The sequence below is a fragment of the Nansenia antarctica genome (genome assembly GCF_963989245.1).
Source record: "Nansenia antarctica genome assembly, chromosome: 8".
In the NCBI taxonomy this organism is placed as follows: domain Eukaryota; kingdom Metazoa; phylum Chordata; class Actinopteri; order Argentiniformes; family Microstomatidae; genus Nansenia; species Nansenia antarctica.
In genome coordinates, this window is record NC_137678.1 from 38,676,962 (window position 1) to 38,688,632 (window position 11,671).

The following is an 11,671-nucleotide window of genomic DNA, read 5'->3' on the forward strand; positions in this document are numbered from 1 at the left end:
TGGAGAAAGACTAAACACATTCTAGAATAGATTATTTGTTTGTTGACTCAGCAAATGTCTACAGGGTTAACGATTGTCATATAGGAGGTGCAGATGTGTCAGATCATAACCCGTTGTACCTCGACATAGGCATTAGTAACCGGAAAAGATTAACCAATTGGAGAATGAATGTAGGTCTGCTGAATAATGAACAGAGGAAGGATAAAATTAAATTGGAAATACTAAATTATATTAAGGAAAATGATAATGGAATGGTGGAGCCAACAATGATTTGGGACGCCTTGAAGGCGGTTATGAGAGGCAAATTAATCTCGGAATCGAGTCATGTTAAAAAAACAAATTGGAAAAATATACGAAAAACATAGCAAAACTGAGAGGATTGGAAATTGACTCCCAGAATTCGGCTGATTTAAACACACATCTGACAGAACGAAATATTCTGTTTACCAAGCAGAGCTATTATGAGTTGGGCCCAAGAGCCACTAAACTACTGGCGAGACGGACGCGTAAACAACTCACGAGTAGTCAAATTCATAAAATTAGAGACCCACATAGGCTACGAATCAACTGATGACAGAACCAGAGGATATAGAGGGAACATTCCAGAGATACTATGAGGAGTTATATGCACAGCCAGAGTCTGCATCAAGAGAGGAGATTACATCTTTTGTAACACACTAGACCAGGGGTCACCAACCTTTTTGAAACTGAGAGCTACTTCATGGGTACTGAGTCATACGAAGGGCTACCAGTTTGATACGCTCTTCTGAAATAACACATTTGCTCAGTTTGCCTTTAGTTATATATTATTAATAATGATTAATGATACTCATCTATGTGAAGACACTGATCACGTTAACGATTTCTCACAATAATTCTCAAAAATTACAACAAGGTGGGAAACAGATATCAATATTCAGCACTTTATCTCTATTAATCTCAGTAATTGTTACATTTTCAGATGATCACTTACATCACTACATTTCATAGGAAAAATTACCCATTTTCACTAGCCACTGACAAACACTTTTAAGAAAACATCAATACATTTCATAGGAAAAATTACCCATTTTCACTAGCCACTGACAAACCCTTTTAAGAAATCATGAACTATGTTGCACCATGTTTCAAAAAGTTATCAATTATGTAATGTTAAAGAAAAATCAACTTACATATTTTTAAATACATCTTGTCACATTTTGAACTAATGACCAAATCTGCTGCATTTTTAACAAATTATAACTGTTACATGTCATGAACACACTTTTAAATTGAACACAATTCTTCAATATTTTAATTCAACTTTGCCATGGCACTGCCATGTTGCCACTGACAACATCTGGTATCTGTTTCTTTGTTAGTGGGAAGACTGGCATTGCATGCTGTTCACCAGTATATTGTAATCTGGTGTGTAACTTGACACTGCAACTGTGAGTGAGTCTTTCAGATGTGCATCAGTGAGGCGTGTTCTGTGTTTTTTCTTGATGAAGTTCATGTCAGAAAACGCTGATTCACAGAGATAGGTTGAACCAAACAGGCTGGCAACCTTCATAGCTGCTGTGCATACACCACTGTACTTTTCTGTATCAACAAGGCACCAAAAGTTTGGTGCAGCCTGGTGGGCTTTGAGGTGGAGGTCATTTTGCAATGTTATTATTTCAATCTCCACCTGTCCAGCATCCAAGTTGAACGTTGCACTTAGTTGCTCAGCACAGCATGTTGTGTCCACATTCATGAAAGGATTGGAAATGAATGACACACATGGCTCAAGCTAATGAAGGTCACAAAACCTATTCTCAAACTCTTGCCCAAGTCTGTTTATGACTTCACAGTACTTTTCTGCAACTTTGTCAAATGTCTCAGATGCAGAAGCATTGTCTTTCAGCACCGACTGCACAGAGGGAAAGTGCAGCACCTTTTTTCTCTTTATATCCACAGAAAAAACGTCCATCTTGGCTTTAAATGCATTTAAAGCACTTATCATATCAACAACAGTCTTACCTTTGCCTTGCAGCTCGCAGTTCAAGTTGTTTAGTTTCCCAGTAATGTCTGTCAAAAATGCAAGGTCAAGTGTCCACTCTGTGTCCTCTAGCAGTGAGACATCTTTGCCTTTGGACTGCATGAACTCTTTGATTTCACCCAAAAGTGACAAAAAACGAAGTAAAACTCGTCCTCTGCTGAGCCATCGGATTTCTGTGTGTAGCAGCAGGTCACCATATTCAGCTGACATCTCCTCCAATAGCACCTTGAAAATCCTGTGCTGTTTTGCTTTGGAGCAGATGTTGTTTATGATTTTCACAAGGGGAGTCATCACGTGCCCAAAGCCGATCACTTTTGCACATAACGCCTGCTGGTGAATAATGCAGTGGTAATGCAGAAATGTTGGGAAGTCTGGGTCACCTTTACAGTGAGCGATGCAACCTGTATGTCGGCCGATCATAGCAGGAGCCCCGTCTGTAGTCACCGCTACCAGCTTTTCCAACGGTACCTTTTTCTGCACGAAAAACTCCTTCACCGTGTTATAAATGTCAACTTCCCTCGTAGTTGTCTTTAAGGGCAGTAGTGTCAGGAGTTCTTCTCTTGTGGAGAAATCTTCAAACACCATCCGGATGAAAACCGACAGCTGCGCTGTACTGCTGCTGTCCACGGACTCGTCGCACTGGATGCTAAACCAGCTGCACTTAGCCAGATCCTGGTCCAGCTGATCGGCCAAGTTACCAGACATAGCTGACACTCGTCTAGCCATCGTAGATGCCCCCAGTTGGACGTCGGAGAGAGTGGAGATTAGATCGGTTCCATTTTTCTCGTCTTTTAGTACAGTGTTAGCAATTATAAGCATTGCTTCTTTGACAACTTCTCCGTCTGAAAATGCCTTCTTCTTCTTGATCAGAAAATGTGTAGCTCTAAACGAGGCTTCGGTTGCTTTTTGTGACTTTTTCGCCGGCCTCGTGAAAAAAGACTGTTGCTTACCCAAAGCTGCCTTTAGCTCGCGGGCTTTTTCTGCCCGTAGTGCGCTCCCTGGTGGGTAGTTAGCATGGTAGCTTTTGTGACAGGTAGTGAAGTGTCTCTCCACATTGTGCCACTTTGCAGTGGCCACAGTCGCCCCGCAAATGAGACACACGCAGGTTTCTTTCACAGTCGTAAAAAAGAACTCCTCCTCCCATTCGTTGTGAAAGTGATACGTTTTCTTTCTTTTTTCTGCCATGTTTTTGGGGTACTAAACTGCATTAAGCGCCCATCTTCGCTGCGCCCGCCAACTTAGGCCCAATCCCAATTCACCCCTAGCCCTTCGTTTTCACCCCTATGGCTCGATTTGCGCGTTCACGTTTAGGGCGAGGGCTGTCTCAATTCATATTTCGTCGAGGGCTAGGGGTAAGGGGGAGGGCTAACTATTACTTTGTTTCGAGGGATTTCAGGACCAGACTAGCTTCGAAGGGCTAACGGTACGCTACCCCTTGATACCAGGATGCATTGCGAATCATCTACAGAAATCTTATGTCGCTCTATTCAATGCGGAAATGTCATTTTAATTCTCTGTAATTACTTATTAATAAAGATTTGAAAAATTATGATAACCATCTTATTGTCTTAGTTTAATGTCATTACAATGCATTATAGACCTTTTATTTATAACACGCATAACCCAAAAATGGCTTTTATGTCGGTGCTGTGTCTAACGTTACAGTAACGCAACGCTGCATGACAGTCGAGCATTTCAGAGATGTACAATCATAAATCAATTATTACCTGTGGCGTTTGACAGTGGATGATGGTACATATGTAAAGTTATCTATCAAACGTTCGGCTGACTTGTACATGATGCGCATTTTGACCTATTTCCACCCGCAATCTAATCCGAGCAGTTGTTATTATGTAATATTATTAATGGGTTGTATCATTCATTTCAATGCATTATAGACCTTTTCTTTATAACAAGCACAACAACAACAAAACGTTATCATGCCGATATAAGTGTGTCTAACGTTACAAGCTGATTTGTGCATGACAGCCGCGCATTGACATATTTCCATGTCTGATGGCATAATGACACGCGAAATGTAACAGTTAAGGATACGCGTAAAGGATGATGATCTATCACCGTTCGACTCTACTGAGAAATGTTTCCGCTTATTTGTCATCTCTCCTTCACGGGCAAATGTGTCCGTGTCCCCAAGAGATCCTCTTTCTACGTTTTTGACCACCACTATGATGGATTGATTTTTGGATTCTAGACGACGAATTGTTCTGAGAAAGGCGCTTGGTAACGTGATTTTTGGACAACGCTTTATGACTACTGATGGACTCGTGTGTATGTGGTGGCTGAGGATTGAGTCACAGGTATCTTTGGAGGAACATTGTGCGCTGACAGATGGTTAATACTCTGTGTTTTGGTTGGAGTCATTCATTGTCATTATTGCGATGTCCACAAAAAATACATCGCTGACGGAAGAGACTAAAAAAGGAACGTCTAACTACAGTGTGTTGATAACAAACGAAAAAAGATCCTTATAGCACACGCAACAGAAATAAACACAGCTGAAGGCATTGCGAGATGTGAGAATTCGCCGGCAACACAACGCGTCACCCGTACCGCGTCTAAACCACTGTTGATGACGTAGGCGCCGTGAAGGGCTGTCCCAATTCAAAGGGCTGAGATTTGAAGGGGTAGGGCTTGTGACGTATTCGAAGGCAAGGCCTTCGAATCGAGTGACACTCGAAAACGAGCCATAGGGGTAGAAAAGGGAATTGGGATTGGCCCTTACTCTCCACTTGTCACGCGCACAATACTGACGTTAGAACTAGAGTAGGTCAGAGTTCACCTAAACTTATGTATAATAAACATATTTTTTGAGATATTGTCATTTTTAAATCTATATGAATGCAAGTGTGATTAAAAAAGAATAGCAACAGAATAAAATATATATAATATATAGAATAAATAATATATACATTTTAGACGCAGCTCACTAGTCAGTTGTGCTATTTTTAGAACAGGCCTGCGGGCGACTCAAGTGGTCTTTGGGGGCGTGTTGGTGACCCCTGCACTAGACCTACCAAAAATAGGACAGTTACAGAATGATACTCTAACGAGAGACATTACGATAGAGGAGGTAGTGGAGGCAATAAACAGATTAAAAAATGGGAAATCACCGGGCAGCGACGGATACCCGGCAGAATGGTATAAGACATTCAAGGACGAACTGTCTCCGTTGTTAGTTGACTCTTTTAATTGGACATTACAAAAAGGTAAATTACCACCAACATGGGCAGAAGCGATAATAACGGTCATACCTAAACCGGGAAAAGATAAGGAAATATGCGGGAATAATAGGCCGATCTCAATACTCAATTTGGACTATAGAATATATACATCTATTATCTCTAGACGACTGGACACCTTTACATTGGACTTGATTGACGAGGACCAAACAGGATTTGTGAGGGGGCGTCAGACACATGATAACATTAGGAGGACTTTGCACATCATAGATCAGGCAAACATAACAGAAAAGAGACACGATTCTGGTTAGCGTAGATGATTGAAAATGATTTTGATAGGGTTAATTGGAACTTCCTGTTTACAGTGTTAGAGAAATTTGGATTCAATGATAAATCAATACAGATTATTCTAACCCTATATCAAAAACCTACAGCTAGAATCAAAATAAATGGAAGCTTATCTAACAAATTCAATCTAGAGAGATCAACCAGACAAGGGTGCTGTTTGTCGCCCACCCTGTTCTCATATTATATTGAACCATTGGCCCAAGCCATACGTGAAAATAGTCTAATCCAAGGGGTGACAGTGGGCGGAGTAGAACATAAAGTGGGCCTTTTCGCAGATGACGTCATAGCATTCCTTGAACGGCCGAGTGAATCGCTGCCTGAACTACTGGATCTCTTGAACACATATGGACAGCTATCGGGATACAAGATAAATATGACTAAAACCCAAATACTCACCATTAATTACACTCCACCAAAGGAGATCAGGGAAAATTCAATTTAAATTGGAATCTAAAGAAAATCAATTATTTAGGGATAGAAGTGACTACTGTAGACACTTATCAGGACTATATAGGGCAAATTATGATAAGATTAACCGAGAATTATTAAAAGACATACATCGTTGGTCCACCCTAACATTGGATTTTAGCTCTAAGATTGATTTAGTAAGAATGAATGTATTACCCAGAATCTTATATTTATTCCAGGCATTACCAATAGAGATACCACAAATACAATTCACATCATGGGACAGGATGATCTCTAGATTCATATGGGGGGGGGAGAGGCCTAGAGTGAGATTCAGAACTCTCCAACTAAAGAGGGAGAAGGGGGGCTTGAGTCTACCGAACCTGAAAGAATACTTCCACGCAGCCCAGTTGAAATATATAAATTGTTGGTGTAAACCGGATTATGGAGCAAAATGGAAAGAAATGGAAAAATTATTTGGTATGTACCCGATACAGAGTGTCATAGGAGATAGGGAAACATTTAAGAAGGTTAGATGCGATCACAAAATTTACCCTGGAAATATGGTTCAGAATACTCAAACACAACAAGGCGGAGAAGGATGCAAATTTATTGAAATGGGTGGCTTTTGATAGCAATTTTAAACCAGCTGGGCACGATGGGGGTTTCAGACAGTGGGCGGATAAAGGCATTACGGCTTGGTGCACGCTGTTATGCTAGATAAGGGAAAGGTAGTGAGTTTCCAGGACTTGAAAACTACATACGGCCTGGATTGGAGGGAATTCTACAAATATCTTCAGATGCGGGATTACTTTGGGAAACGGATTGGACAGGAACTCTCCCTAAAAGTGAATGAGGTGGTACAAGTTATGATTGATGCATATAAAGGGAAGCAGGTCAGGGCTATAACTACATTGTACAAGGCATTGATGAGTGGCAAAAACACAACAGGGTATATAAAAGAAAAATGGGAAACAGAATTTTATATAGAAATATCCGAAGATGATTGGGATAATATGTGGGAAAAACATCAGACCTCAACCTGCTCACAAGCATGGAGAGAGTTTTCCCGGAAAAATCTGATACGTTTTTTTATCACGCCCAAAATAGTAAATAACTATTCGGATACAAGGAAGTCATGTTGGAGGAATTGTGGGGTATCTGAGGCTAACCATGCCCATATATTCTGGAATTGCCACAAAATAATAGGGTTTTGGGGAATGATACATGGGATAACACAAGAAATTCTGGGTTACAAATTTCCTATGAATCACAAGCTGCTCTATATGTGTAATTACACAGAAAATGAGATATCTATTCAAGATACTCATGGTCGCTGGGAAAAAGGCTATCACAAGGAAATGGGGTACGGAAGACCTACCTACTCAGGCAGTGGAGCCCCTAGACTTTTGGGGGCCCTAAGCAAACAACATTATGGAGGCCCCTGGTAAGGGTCTTAGGCGGGTGACGATGTGGACATTTTTTTATTTATTTATTTCCCTGACACTAAAATATAATACGGTTTTACGAAGTTCGCGCATATGCGCGCGCTCGTGTGTGTGTAAGTAAAAAAACAGTCTGAAACAAAGGAATTCATTATAAATGTCATGATGTATTAATTAACAGTCACACACGTCCGAGTATTTGTTAAACAAAGGAGCCATGTGTAGTAACATCAAATTGGAGCAATATAAATAATGAAATATCAACTCACAATGGTGCTTATTAGAACTTTTAACACACTTACATTCTGAAACTGCTGGTGTTTTCACATTCTGAAACAGCAACATTAATATGTAATATCAAACAGAGCAAGAACAACAAATAAATAAACAAATAAATCAAAAAATCAATAAACAAGTATATTCTGAAACCGCTGGTGTTCTTATTTACATTTTACATGACTCCACTGGGTCTGTCTGTCTGTCTGTCTGTCTGTCTGCCTGCCTGCTTGTCTGTCTGTCTGCCTGCCGAAGACATCTAACTTATTTTGCACTCTGCAGCTTCTATCCACTTACCACTATCCTGGTGTCGTTTTTCATTGTCTTCTCGTTTCTTTTTTGGTGACCAGAAATGTGCGATCGCTTCATAATTGCTGCTGACAGTTGAGAGGAGAAGGGGGCGGGGCTAGAAGTCAATTTCAAGCTAGAAGGGGGCTGGGCCCCACTAGGGGGGTTTTGGGGCAGCGGCGTGGATACTGCCAATCAATAGTGGTTACCGATATGGATGTCCGTGGTGTTATAGATCATATAATAACGCCGTAATTGCAGGGAATACTTTACCAAACTAGCTATTTCACAATGAAAAGTAGTTAAACTCTTAACTACCCTCATAGTGTTTAGCTTGTCAAACTAAAACTGTCCTTGGATGAATGTATGCGCAGCACGAGCGCAGCGCAGCGCGAGCAGACTCAGAGCGACTGAAAGCTGAATGCCATGATTTCCATTGAAAATACATTCATCCAAGGACAGTTTTAGTTTGACAAAAAGGCCCTTTTTGTTTGGTGGCCCCAAGCAATTGCCTTGGTTGCCTCTATGGACGGGGCGCCTCTGTACTCAGGCCCAATGGGTAGACACAGTGGGGAAAATCCATGTTATGGAAAGACTGACTCACAGACTACGACTTTTAGGACCACAGATGGACAACAAATGGATGAAGTGGACTCTATGGCAATTGACACAGACTTGAGACATGACAGCAGTAGCTTTTTCTTTTCCTTTTAATGTTTTTCTTTTGTTGTTTTTGTTGATGTTGAATTGTTGTATTATTGTTCTTATTGTTGAATAAAAAGAAAATTGCACAAAAAAAAGACTGAAACTAAAATTAAAAATAGCTGCCAAAATTAACACTATAAAGAATGGGGGGATACTGTTCCCGTTGGTGGAGATGGCACAGGAGAGAGTTACCAGGGTTCCTCTCTCGGCAGAGGTCAAAGATCCCACCTGTTTATAGCCTTTCCTGGCTACACAGGGTTGCCATGCTACCTGGAAAACAGGGAAAACATGGAAATTATCGAGCCCTATTTATTCCATACTTGGAAAAGGCATGGAAACTGAGCAAAATTTAAAATGAACATGGAAATCTTGTGTTGTCCTGGAAAATTTGATAGGCTTTCTAAAACCTTTAATAATGGAAGTTTATTCTCAAATGTAAGTAGTTGGCTTGGAACTGTCTGTGGCCGTTCAAAATTTGGGTTTATCAATGTTGGTTGGCAAGCACATGGTGCATTGTTGCAAACAAACATCGATGTGCTTTCTAGCTAGCTAGTGCTTGGAATGTGTTGCTAACGGTAACGGCCAATAGCGCTATTAGTATACCCATTAGCTGCGTGAACGTTTGTTGGGTAGCCTGTTGTTGGGCGCATCCCTAAGCCACCCCAACATTGTTAAGATCTTTGAGATTTTCGAGACGTCGGAAGGAAAGGTGTTTATGATTATGGAGCTTGGTGCGCAAGGGGACTTAACTGGAGTTCATCAAATTCAGAGGTGCTTTACCCAAGGATTTCTGCAATGAAGTATCCCGATTCCAAAATGTGCACATGACTTAAGGCCTTTGCACACCAATGCGTTTTTTAGTCCATTCAAATACAAATTTGAACTCATGTTGTGTCAATCACGCTTGCACACCGAATCCAAAATATTCGTCCGACATAAAAAAAAAGATTGCGTCTGTCAAAAGCCTTTTGAGAATTGATTTTGACCACTCCGCCATGATATAGAGGGACATATCGTCAAGTTAGAACTGCAGGACAGTTGGATTAATGCTCCATGTCTCAAGTATTATCTTGGCGGTTAGTCGAGTGAAAGAAAAACAACATACAGATGATAATTCACAAAATATAATACCACGAAAGCGTATGGCAGTAAACAATAACATTCATTTGGGTAGCATCATACTCAAATTCAGGCAGAAGGGCAGGGTCCGGGCAGGTGCACACACTGTCACAGACTGCCAATGCATCATATAGGTACATAATTCAGCATGGTTATAGCCGTTTCATTCTCTATTCTACTATTCTATTTTACTTCTGCTGTCTGCGTCACCCTGGGTATTCCCTTACGCGTGATGAAAACATGTCTACTAAACATGTTTTAGATGGCAAACAGTAAAGAAATGCCACAATATACCAGGACTTAAGAAACGAGATGCCCAACAAAGGATTTGACAAACCCTGGCCTATTTTGCGCAACAAGTAAAAGTAAGTAGTAAAGTGGAAGACTCTGAAGCAGCGGAGACAGGGTTGCCAGATGGGCTGGTTTTTGGTGGATTTAGCGGTTTTTAGACTGGTTAGGCTGGAAATTGTCAATCCCATCTGGCAACCTTGAGCGGAGAGTCTACACATGGTATGTTTACAGATATCGCACTGCTGGAGATGCACACCACACTTTGTTAAAATAAATTTTACTTTTCTACTGATAATACATTCTACTGATGTAGTCTACCATTTGGTTTTAGTTATATTGCTCTCAGTTGTTTGTACCTTTTGCTAAATCAAGCATTTAGAATGTAGAGTGCATATTGCGAAATCTCGCAACGTCAATATAACAAATAAACGCATCGGACTCTAATAAAACGCATCGGAGGTCAGTGTGCAAGGTCTCTGTGCATAACGTATTTTTCCGGATGACGGATTTAAAAATATGCATGCGAAAAAAACGCATCGGTGTGCAAAGACCTTTAGACATTGTCCACAGAGACTTAAAATGTGAAAACCTACTCTTGGACAAGGAACTTCCACCTCAAAGTGTCAGACTTTGGATTCGCCAGGAGAATCAATTACCATGATGATGGACAAATGATCCTTGTTAAATTCTGATCTTTTATGCATATGAAGACTACAGAATTTCTAATTTCTACCCAACTGGGTATGAGATTTTTAAAACTTAAGCACAGGAGTTCAGCATACAAGTCTCGTTCAGTCATCTCTCAGTGCAACAACCTAAACAACAACTACTGCAACATATAATAATAATAATAATAACTTCATTTGTATAACACTTTGTCAAAGTGCTTTACAGTAGGTAAGCAACAATTAAAACAGCTATTCCAGTTAAAAAAAACACATAATTACACAACACAAATACACAAGCTATGACATATAGACAACAGAAAACAGTTGGGTCTTCAACTTGGTTTTGAACACTTCCACTGAGCATGCCTGTCTGATATCCAATGGAAGAAGGTTCCAAAGAGTTGGTGCACGGAAAGAAAACGCCTGCTCACCGATTTTCTTCTTCCTGACTCTGGGAACAGTCAACAGGGCAGAGCCTTTTGAGCGCAGAGACCTTGAGGGGACATTTGGGTCCAGAAGGTCCTTTAGATAGGAAGGCGCAGTGCCATTTACAGCTTTGTATGCTAGTAACAACAACTTGAAGTCCGCTCTAACATGGACAGGGAGCTAATGAAGGGAAGCCAGTACTGGTGAAATATGGTCATATTTCTTTGACCCAGTCAAAATGCGAGCTGCAGCATTCTGGTCCATTTGTAGGCCATGGAAGCTCTTTTTTGGCAATCCCGACAGAAGGACATTGCAGTAATCTGGCCTAAATAGCCTAAACAATAATTCCTATTGTTTCCTATACAATCCTCAGTCAAACTTTCTGCGGCACCGCAGCCTATGCAGCACCAGAGGTTTTAGAGGGAATCCCATACAACCCCATCATGCTCTGTGGATGTATGCCATATGACGACTCCA

General features: G+C 40.7%; 1 pseudogene across 1 annotated transcript; it reads left to right on the forward strand.

Moving 5' to 3' along the window:
- The first annotated feature begins 7,337 nt into the window (after positions 1-7,337).
- Positions 7,338-10,792, forward strand: LOC308164180 (testis-specific serine/threonine-protein kinase 1-like; annotated as a pseudogene). Its single transcript has 3 exons — positions 7,338-7,342; positions 9,348-9,461; positions 10,650-10,792. The product of its transcript is annotated as a testis-specific serine/threonine-protein kinase 1-like (transcript).
- The last annotated feature ends 879 nt before the right edge of the window (positions 10,793-11,671 follow it).